Consider the following 11,501-nt stretch of genomic DNA (forward strand, 5'->3'; position numbering starts at 1 on the left):
AACAGATGGTTAAACATTTATCTACTAACTGAAAAAGGCACCCTAGTAACATAGTGGATTACAAACTGGGCTGCTAATCCCAAAATCAGCAAATTTAGTCAACTAGTTGCTTTGAGGGAGAAAGATGAGGGTTTCTGTTCCAATAAAGATTTACAGCCAAAGGTAGAAGTTATATAACAAAAAGCGAGGAGTAGTTGATCTTGCATTCCAGAAACAGAGTTTGCTAGGAAGGACCATCAAAAGGGAAGAGAAATAGTAAAACATGGGATCCTAACCAGAGAAGCAGTGACACCAGAGATGGAGGCAAAGGTGATGACACGGAGAAATAGAGCAGCTGAAGATTCTAGACTCATGGAAAGAGAAAGGCTGTATGCTGGTGGACACGAGGATGGCTTTCAAAATGTGCCCTTTGATTGTTTAAGTGATTATATATTCCTGCCTGTTTTTGTGTACATCAAAAAACAAGAGGGAATGCAGGTAAATACTATTAACCAATTGTGCGTGGAGGGGATTTTAGTCAAAGCAATGAAACACAATACTATTGGTTGAGTTCAAAACCAATTTTCTACAATGTAAACTTTCACTTAATTCAAAATAAAACCTTTTAGGGAAAAAAACCCAACAGCAGACAGCAAAAAGCAGCTGCTTGCTATGAGAGTACTAGCTTAGAGAGCTGAGTGAGCTTCTATACTGGTTATGAGTATAGTTACTATACTGGTTATGAGTATAGAAGCTATATAGCTTCTATACTGGTTATGAGTATAGTGACTCACCCAAATAATGGTGTAAAGGCCGACAGCACAGAGACCAATGACAGAGTGGCAAGATAGCAGACAAGCCTGACAGCAGAGAACAGCTCAGAGAGCTACCCTGGTCGGAAGCTATCTTACAAGGAAGAAGAGAGGGATTTACACTTGAGGTACCCATTCAGAATTTGCCTGTGTGCTTTCTAATCCTAATCCCAAATTGTACATGTTACTTCCAAGTTGATCCAGATCCCATGTAATAGCCTGTTACTTCCCTAATAAACCACATAACTGAGTTCTACGTGCAACGCATTTTCAAATCCAGGAGACTAGTAGAAAACACTGTGGGGTAGACTTCTGGTGTCAGAATCGGTGAAAGTGGAGAGCACAGGTATTTCAACTTCGACCTCATAGGAACTAGCTTTGTGCTTATCTGATTCTTATTCTTCATGAATTTAGACAATTCCTTTTATTTAATTATTATACAACATAGAAATAGCTATAGATTATTGTAAAATGCAAGCAGTGAGGTTAGGCAGCCTAAGGGATTGTATTTGGATTTACTCAAGTCTTTTCCATTCTACTTCAACACAATGAAAACAAACCATTTTATTAGTTAAAAAAAAAAAAAAAAGATTTATAGCCTTGGAAACTCTATTCATTGTTGTATGACTCCCTGCCACACAACCACCACTACTACCATTAAGAGAAAAACTGATGGTTTGATTCCAACCATATGAATGTCTGAAGAAAGGTCTGGCAATCTACTTATGAAAAGTAGCATCCATTTAAATCCTAAATCTCTATTGTTAAGTGCCAAAGAGTCGGTTCCGACCCATAGCAACCCTGAACAGGGTTTCCGAGGCTGTAAATCTTTATGGGAACAGAATGCCTCATCTTTTTCCCGCGGAGCAGCTGGTAGTTTTGAACTGCTGACCCTGTGGTTCACAGCCCAATTCGCAACCACTATGCTACTGGAGTTTATATAGGCTTGCCATGAGTCAGACATGTCTTGGCAGCAATTGTAAAATGTGAAATGTATGGATGTATTTGTCTGAGTTTTCATGATTGTGGCATTTAGATCACTGGGAATATTTTCCACTGTTCTTTTCTATCTACATCTTACCTGTCTCATAAGACTGAGTGTTGACTACCTCATCTACAAGGTTTTTGTTTTTGTGTGTGAGCTCACTAACGCATGAAACATTACTAAGATTGTGCTGCAATATCTCCATTCCAGGAACACATAATTAAATTCTTTTAAAGTTTTTGTCTTAGATTGCTTTTGTTCAAAAAATCTTGAAATCACCCCTCTTATTTTCTCACACCACACATTCAATTTGTCATTAGATTTTGTTGCCTTTTTCCTTTGATTCCTTCCTTTCAAGCATTCAGATTTTCACTACTTCCACCGTTGCCAACCCAATACAAACCCCTGTCATCACTTATGTGGTTTAATTCTGTAGCTTCCTAAATGTGGATTAATTCTGTAGCTTCCTAAATCAAAAATTTCATGGCAAATGTATTTAAAAATTAATGAAAAATTTCCATGAATTTTCTTATGCTCTCTTGTAGTTGTCCCCAAAGAAAAATATGTTACTATTCTACTTCAAGCTCTTTTGGGGACTACGTTGGTGTTATTGATAAGTGCTGTCGAGTTGGTTCTGACCCATAACAACTCTGTATAGGGTTTCAAAGGAGTGACTGGTGAATTTGAACCACCGACCTTGTAGTTCAAACGACTTTGTAGTCCAGCACAGTAGCCCACAGTGCCACACCAAGACTCTAGTCAGCAAAATTCAAAACCTTACTAAGACCTCTAAAATCATCCGCAATTAAATTTCTAAGCTTACTTTCTATCAGCCCCATGTTGTATGCTTCATTGCCACTTTCTTTCATTCATTGTTTCTTGAATACAAACAGCTGGTAAGCTGTTCCTACTACAAGGTTTTTGTTTTGTCTTTTAAACCTGCCTAAGACCCTCATGAGCAAGATATCTCAGGAGAATAATCTGATTGCCAACAAAATAGATTCCGCTTCAGAATAGAGGTGTACTTGGTAACTATGCATATTACAATTATTTGTCTAATGTCATTGCTTCACTGCTAGTTGGTCGTGGTTGTTTGCCATTGAATCAGTTCCAACTCAACGATCTTGTACAGGATTCCCAGGCTGTAAATATTTACCAGGGCAGAAAGTCTCATCTTTCTCCCATGAGCAAGCAGTAGATTTGAACTAATGATCTTGCAGTTAGCAACCCAGTTCATAATCCACTACACTACCCCCTAGATTTCCATTATATCATAATGTGTTTTAGGAGAGGAGTATATGGTAACTGGGGGGAGAGATTTGGCTGCGGGGAGAGATTTGGCAGGAAGATATCACAAGAATCCTTCATTTCCTTTATCCTTGTTGTTATTGTTATGTGCCGTGGAGTCGGTTCTGACTCACAGTGACCCTGTACAGCGTTTCCGAGGCTGTAAATCTTTACGGAAGCAAAAAGCCTCATGCTTCTCCAGCAGAACAACTGGTAGTTTCAAACTGCTGTCCCTGAGGTTCATAGGCCTATTTATAATCACTACACTACCAGAGCTCCTTTCTTTTATCTGTCCATTAATACATAATGGACACTTGTCTAAATGAAGAAATATGCATATCCTTTATCCTAGCCATATGCATATTTCTTCATATAGACAAGTGTCCATTGTGTACTAAAATGGGCTTGAGAGCTAGCCACATATTTCTCAGTATTTCCGATCATATTTCCCATCCACCTTAACCAGTTTTTTTTTTCTTTCAAAGCATTTATAACACTTTATGTATATTACTGAATCATTTATTATATTTATTCTATATTGTCTGCTTAAAAAATACAATGTCCCCAAGCAAGAATATTCATCTTTTTTGCAGACTGCTGTATCCTCAGTATTTAGCATAGGGCCTGTAATATAAAGCATAGCCTAAATTTAGTTAATATATTATGTATGAGGTAAGTCCAAAAGTATTGCTACTAGGATTCCAGTTCATACATGAATGGGTTCATTCAAAACAAAACATGTTAGAATGCCAAATAGGTAATCTTGATATATTTTCTCAAAAACACAGATGGTCCTGGGGGCTTATTAGTAAGAAGTTTTAAGAAAAGTGAACACTACATTAGTCAGGAAAAAGCCAGGAAAATTTTACCACGGATTTTCATTCTCCAACACGACAATGCACTTGCTAATTTTTAGAGGGTGGCAAGGGATCTCCTAAACTAACTTACCCCTTCTACCCTACAGACCTCTGGTAGCGTAGTGGTTATGAATCTGGCTGCGAACCGCAAGGTCAGCAGTTCAAAACTACCAGCTGTTCCATGGGAGAAAGATGAGGCTTTCTGTTCCCATAAAGATTTACAGCCTCGGACACCCTGTACAGGGTCGCTATGGGTCAGAAATGGCTCCATGACAGCACACAGCCACCACCACCCTACAGACCTGATCTTCTCCCTTCAGACTTAATTTTGCTTCCCCAATGCAAAACATTTCAAAGTAACATGATTTGCATCCCTGCAAAATATGAAAGCCACTATTTTGACATGTTGTAAATCAAAGAGCACAGAAATCTTCAGCAAAGGGCCAGGGAGATGGAAACACCACCTTTAGAAATGTATTGACCTCGATGGAGGAGATATCAATAAAAAGCAGCTTCATATTTTGATATTTTTGTTCAATAAATGTTACTATGAACATGAAGCAGTGCTTTCTGACTTAGCCTTGTATTTTTACATGCATATTTCAAGTCTACAGATTGGCTGAAAAACAGAAAGTAGGTCTAATCTTTATCAAGTCCTACTGTAAAGAACATTTTCATGTCTTAGACAAAGAGAATCCACCTTGCATATGTGCTAATTAATGGAAGTTTTGGGTGCATTAGACTTTGGGAACTAGCCCAAGATATTTAGGACTGCTTTTTTGGAAGTCTCTCCCATCTGTCTCATGATATGATTTAAGTAGACAAATCAAAGGAACTGCTTTGCCAAAATATGTAGCATATACTGAAACTAAATCACAGTTGAAAGAGAATGGTGATAAAAAGTGTTAACAAGAGGAAGACATCTTGCTTGGTGGTGAGTAATGAGGACTAGTTAAAAGGCCAATTGGAAAAGAAAGATAAAAACTTATTCCAGATGACAGTAATTGCCAAAAATATGCTTGCGCTGAGGCCGTTTCAAAGGATCAAAATGAATAAAAGAGTATAAGTAGTTATCTTCTTAACAATAATTAAACAAGAAACCTCTTTACTACAGGTATTAACATTGCAGTTGAAAACAATATTCATGAATTTTAGAGAAGTTAAGGGGAAGATAATTGTAGATACAATAAGACAATTATACACTTAGCCTTACTGTTTCAAGACTAAGATTTTGTGTTTATTTAGAATTTCCTTTTTTATATCATAATGTTTAATCCTCATCTTTGTTTTCATCTTGGCTCTACCATTAATAGTTTAATGTCTTTGGAAAAAGTAGTTAACCTTCTAAATATGTAGCATTGTAGGGTGTATGGAGCCCTAGTGTGGCACTGTGGGTAAATGTGTTGGACTGCAAAGTCGGTTCTAACCACAAAGTCGGTGGTTCAAGCTTACCAGCTGTTCCTCAGAAGCCCTATACAGGGTTGCTATAGGTCAGAACTGATTCAACGGCACTAACAACAACAGGGTAAATGCTGGACAGCTTACTGCAAGACCAGAAGTTCAAACCCACCAGCTGCTACTTAGAAACCTTATACAGGATTGTCGTGAGTTGGAACCGACTTGATGGCATGTAAAAATAAGCTGGAAATAAAAATACACCTTTTTCCTAGGTTTGTTTAAAATATGTGCATTAAATATTTGTATTTGTAATGAATAGAAAACACAACACATAAGGCAATTTCAAAAAATCAAAATATAATAATCTATGATTTCATTAGTCCCACCCTCCTAGTCTTGCATTCTACAAGTAGCACCATTAATGGGGAAAAACAAAACAAAACAAAAACAAAATCTAGTTGCAATGATTTAATGAAAATCTATTTTATGCAAATCCAAGAAAAAATACTTTATAATAAATTGGCAGTATTTTAAATATAGTGTAAGTACACATAGTTTTTATATGACACATTACTTCAATATCTATTTGCTATCTTATGCCTGTTTTGGGTAATGAGTCATTAATTCATTTAATAAGTGTGGCACTGTAGGATAAGCACTGAATCACAAGACTGATTAAATCAGAAGTTCAAACTCTGTACCCATGTCTCAAAAAATCCTATAAAAAAGAGGGTCATTATGAATTGGACCCAACTTGAGGGCATTTAACAACAATTTTTTAAGAAACACTTTTCAAATACAAATCATGTGCTAGTTCAGATACATAATCCTGGAAATATAATATGAAGACTTAGAGTATTAAGTAAATATTTGAATAAGTGAAGATAATTGTTTGTTTGTTTTTTAAAAGATAATAGACAGAGTGATGAGTGTTATTATATACAAAAGTACATGAATTGAACCTCCTGGATTTACCCTACTGAATTGAGGGTAGAGAGAAAAGACTATACATAAGAAAAAAAGGCTGGAGTATATTTAAAAAGAAAAATAATACTGAGTAGGAAGGCTGGAAACTCAATGCTATGGGAGCAGACTGGATTATCATTCCCAAGTCACTACCAGCATGTTATATTAAAGGAATTATATCCAAATCCTTTACTATGTAAGCTTGTAGTATTTTCCAGTTGAATAGGCAGAGCATATATCCGCTGTAATGACTTTGAGCTTGATTATGTATCTTTCTCTGATCAATGAAATATAATGGACATTTTACTGCTTCTGTACCAAGGCATGCAGTGTATGTTATCAATTACTTTCTTCTGATTCTGCCATTTTCTTTGAGAAGAATATGTCTAGTTAGTTATTATTCCAATTGGTTCCATCCTACTTCAAACCAACAAATTACTTAGATCCATACTAAAGTCAGTAGTGCCTAAGCTGATCCTCAGTAAAAAAAAAAAAAAAGAAGAAGATTCACAATGAGAGGGACTGATGCAGTGGCAACAACAATGGGTTCATGAATAACAATTGTTAGGACAGGACAGGACTGTCCAGTATTTTGTGCTATTATTATCCTGGTCTCTATGAGTCAGAACCAACTTGGTGACGCCTAACAACAACACTGTCATAAGACATTTAACTAAAACACTAGCAGAAAGTCAGTATAATTAATGGAAAAATCAAGATCTGAGAGATTGTGGCATATTTGAGGACTTCACAGGAAAAGCTGAGGTCTTGTATAAAATGAAGAGGATTTACAATATATCTAAATCAACTGAGAGTCAAGCATGGTTTTTATGGAAATTAATAACATAAACTGGTCTGTTTACAAAATAATTAAAGATAGAAATAGATTAAAGGAATAAGGTCACGTATTCCTTAATTAGAAAAGATTAACATAGTATTGCTGATTAAAGCTAGATTGAAATTGTGTGAGGAGAAAAGTGCAGACATTGAAAGCAAAGTGACATTTCAAGGAATTTAGCTATGTTTCTCCTACACTTCTGCACATCTCTCCTACCATGGTTGCTGCATGCTGCTGTGATGTGGAAAGCTATGCCACAGATGTCTCAAATGCCCCATGGTGGGCAGGCTTCAGCAGAACTTCCAGACTAAGAAGGAAAAATAGGCAGTCCACTTCTGAGAGATGAGCCTCTGAAAACCAGATGACTAGCAGTGAAACATTATCAGTTACAGTGCCAGAAGGTAAGCCCTTCAATTTGGAAGGCATTCAGAATATGACAAAGGAAGAGTAGTCTCCTCAAAACAGAGTCCACCATAACCCACCAGCAGCTCCTCAGAAACCCTATATACGGTCACTATGAGTTGGAACTGACATGATGGCATATAACAATAATGACATAGATTGAGCAAAGCTTTCAGGACCATCATTTGCCAAAGGGTGATGACTCAAAATGAGAATAAACAGCTGCAAACACCCAAAGTTAATTTGAACATGGAGTGTACAACATACGAATCTAAGAAAATAGGAGTTTGTTTAAAGTGAAATGGAATGCATAAAGATTGATATCCTAGTTATTACTGAGCTGAAATAGGCAGGTATTGACCATTTTGAGTCAGACAACCATAAAATTTACTATCTTTGCCATGCGAAATTGAAGAGGAATGGTGTTGTATACATTGTCAAAAAGAATTGTTCAATGCTATTTGTAATAGGATAATAACTATACCCCTACAAAAGTGGTCTGTCAATAAACAATTATGCAAATTATTGCACCAAACACCACAGCTGGTAATGAAGAAACTGAAGAATTCTCACAGCTTCTTCAGTCTCAAACTGATCAAATATGCAATCAACATACATTGATAATTACTGGTGATTGAATTGCAAAAGTTGGAAACAAAGGGGAGGGGGATCCTTAGTTGGAAAATATACCTTGGTGACAGAAATAATGCTGGGGATGGCATGATAGAATTTTGCAAGCCCAAAAATTCATTCATTAAATATCATTTTCAACAATATAAATAGCAACAATGCATGTGGACTTCATCAAAAGAAATACACAAAAATCAAATTGACTTTTTCTGTAGGAAAAGATGATGAAGAAGTGCAGTATTACCTGTTAAAAATAGGCCTGGAGTTGAAAGTGGAATAGACCATCAATGCTCACATGTAAGTTTAAGCTGAAGCTGAAGAAAACTAAAGCAAATGGACTAATGCCAAAGTACAACCTCAACCATTTGTTGTTGTTGTTCTTTAGTGCCACTGAGTCGGTTCCAACCCACAGTGACCCTGTATAGGGTTTCCAAGGAGCAGCTGGTGAACTTGAACCACTCATCTTGCAGTTCAAAATGACTTTGCAGTTCAGCATATTAATCCTCAGTGCCACACAAGGACCTTGAGCATATCCCACCTGACTTTAGAGACCATCTCAAAAATAGATTTGATGCATTTAACATTAATGATCAAAGTCCAGAGATATTGTGGGAGGACATCAAGAATATTATGCACGGATGAAACCAAAGGTCATTAAAGAGACAGGAATGAAAAAAAGACCAAGCTGGGTATCAGAAGAAACTCAGGATTGGTCTTGATGTAGAATAGCTAAATCAAATGAAAGAAACAACAGTATGATAAATGGAGAAAATAATGATGTTTTTAAAGATTTCATTTTACTTGAATCCACAATCAAAGCAGCAATCAAGAAGTCAAATAATTTTGCATTGGGCAAATCTGCTTCATAGACCTCTTTTAAGTGTTAGAGAGCAAAGATGCCACTTTGAGGACTAAGGTACACCTGACCCAAACCATGGTATTTTCAATTGCCTCATGCACATGGAGTCCTGAATTGGCACTATAGGATAATTACTGGACTGCTAACCACAAGGTCAGAATCCTGGTGTGGCACTGTGGGTTAATTCATCAGACTTCAAAGCTGTTTGAACTGCAAGGTAGATGGTTTAAACTCACCAGCTGCTCCTCGGAAACCCTATAAAGGGTCACTATGGGTCGGAACTGACTGGATAGCACTTCACAACAACAACAACCATACGGTCAGAGTCCTGGTATGGCATGTAGGCTAATGCACTGGGCAGCAAAGTTACTTTGAACCACAAGACTCCTCATTCACTCCTCAGAAACCCTATACAGGGTTGCTATGGGTCAGAACTAACTCGAGGGCACTTGACTACAACACAACAATAAGGTTAGCAGTTCAAACCGACCAGTCACTCCTTAAAAACCCTACTCAGGGTCACAATGAATCGGAACTGCCTAATTGGCACTTATCAACAAAAACATACCTATGTGAAGGCTGAAGAGTGAATAAAGAGGACCGGAGAAGACATGATGCATTTGAATTGTGGTGTTGGCAAAGAACATTGAAAGTAACATGCACTACCAGAAGAATAAACATTTTCTTGAAAGAAGTACATGGCAGGCTATTGATTAACACAAGGCTGAGAAAGCTGATCAATCAGGTTGGGTGGCAGGTCACAAGTTCCACAAAGTGGAGGTAAAATGGAAATGAGCCAGTTGTAGGGTCCAAAATAAAGGAGTGAAGTTTGCCAAAACATTTCTATGTATTAGATGCATACCCTACCTCAAGGCAACTAAGGGTGGGGACTAGAGGCACTTCCCCTAGTAAGGAGGTTGTCATTGTTAAGTGTCAAGTCAGTTCTAATTCAGAGTAACACTGTATAGGGTTTCCAGAGAAGTGGCTGGTGAGCTTGAACCGATGATCTTGCAGTTCACACTGATCTTGCAGTCCAGCGCTTTAACCTGCAGCACCACACCAGCACTCAATCTTTGGTGTAGTATATAAAGTAAATACCTCAAATAAGACACTGAATTCATAACAGAAATAATGCAAAGAAATGGATGCTTGGATGCCCATGCCCTGCAGAAACCATATTCCTTTTGTTTATTGTCCAATCCTTTCCATAAGACAAACTTCTGTTTTCAAGGACAAACTGTACCTTCCTTGCAATGTGATGTCTGCTGCTTTTCTGTTTCTACCACAGTAGCCATGAATAGTTGCTTCAGGATGTCCTTAACCACATTCTTGTCCATAAAAGAACCATCTGTTTGTCCTCCCAGCATCGCTTTCCTAGCTCATGGGGATCTCCTGAAGATCATAGAGTTTGTGTATTCCTTGGACAATCACTTGTTGGATCTATCTCTGAGGGACACCAGACCCTACTTTAGGAGGATGATCTCTAAGCACTAGCCGCTCTTTCCCCCACAGTCTTCTCCCATAGCAGGTCATGAACAAACACATTCAGATTTTATTCCTTTGTGTTTTCTGGAACTTCAAATGTGACCATCACAATGTTCTGGCCCAGGTGAGTCTGGGCTGCTGACAAAAGTTGAAGCTTTTCCTGTAAACTTATTTATTCAGGATAGACTGCCGAAGACAATGAGATCTAACATGTTAGCAAGATCAACTCTTGGTCTTTGTGTTTCTAAAGTTTTTCCTAGTCCATTTATGGATCTAGTGGTCATTGTTAATTGGTCTAAGTCCTCTTCTGGGAACAAGTCTGTCTTATTGATGATGAGGTCTTCAAAACCACCTTCCTAGTAGCTTCATTGATGATCACCCACTCATAAGGAGAGGGCATCCTTAATTTGTGCTGTTGTTTTTGGCTGTTATGTACTCTTGAATCTATTCCAACTGATAGAAACCCTGTGTAGAATTTTCAAGGATTGGCAAGTGGGTTTCAGTCACCAACCTATTGGTGAGCAACCCAGCGTTTATCCTACAGAGCCTTGTTGTTAAGTGCCGTTGAGTTTGTTCTGACACACAGTGACCCTGTATAGAATTTCCAAGATAATAATTCCTTATGGAGCAGAATGTCTCATCTTTCTCCTCCAGAACAACTGGTGGGCTCAAACTGTCAACCTTGCGGTTAACAGTCTTTGCTTATCAAATAGAGCCACTATGTTCTGCACCTTCATCCTTATTTTTGTTTTGTTTAGTGCTGTAGAGTCCATTCCAACTCAGAATGAGCCTGTATAGTGTTTCCAAAGGGCAAATGGAAAGTTTCAGCCACCAATCTTGTGGTTCAAACTGACGTTGTGGTCCAGTGATTTATCTCACAGCATCATGACCAGGTCTTTAGTCTCATGTTAATCCCTAATCCTACCTTAATTTCTGACTTATTAACAACTCACTCACAATGGACCATAACTACAGGCATAGAGGCTAGGATTTCCAATACATT

At 37.7% G+C, this 11,501-nt stretch overlaps 1 pseudogene; it reads right to left on the reverse strand.

The window, feature by feature from the left end:
* Positions 1 to 10,239: 10,239 nt before the first annotated feature.
* LOC102831109 lies at positions 10,240 to 10,898 on the reverse strand (annotated as a pseudogene).
* Positions 10,899 to 11,501: the final 603 nt, after the last annotated feature.

Source organism: Chrysochloris asiatica, unplaced genomic scaffold (genome assembly GCF_000296735.1).
Source record: "Chrysochloris asiatica unplaced genomic scaffold, ChrAsi1.0 scaffold00070, whole genome shotgun sequence".
Classification (NCBI taxonomy): Eukaryota; Metazoa; Chordata; class Mammalia; order Afrosoricida; family Chrysochloridae; genus Chrysochloris; species Chrysochloris asiatica.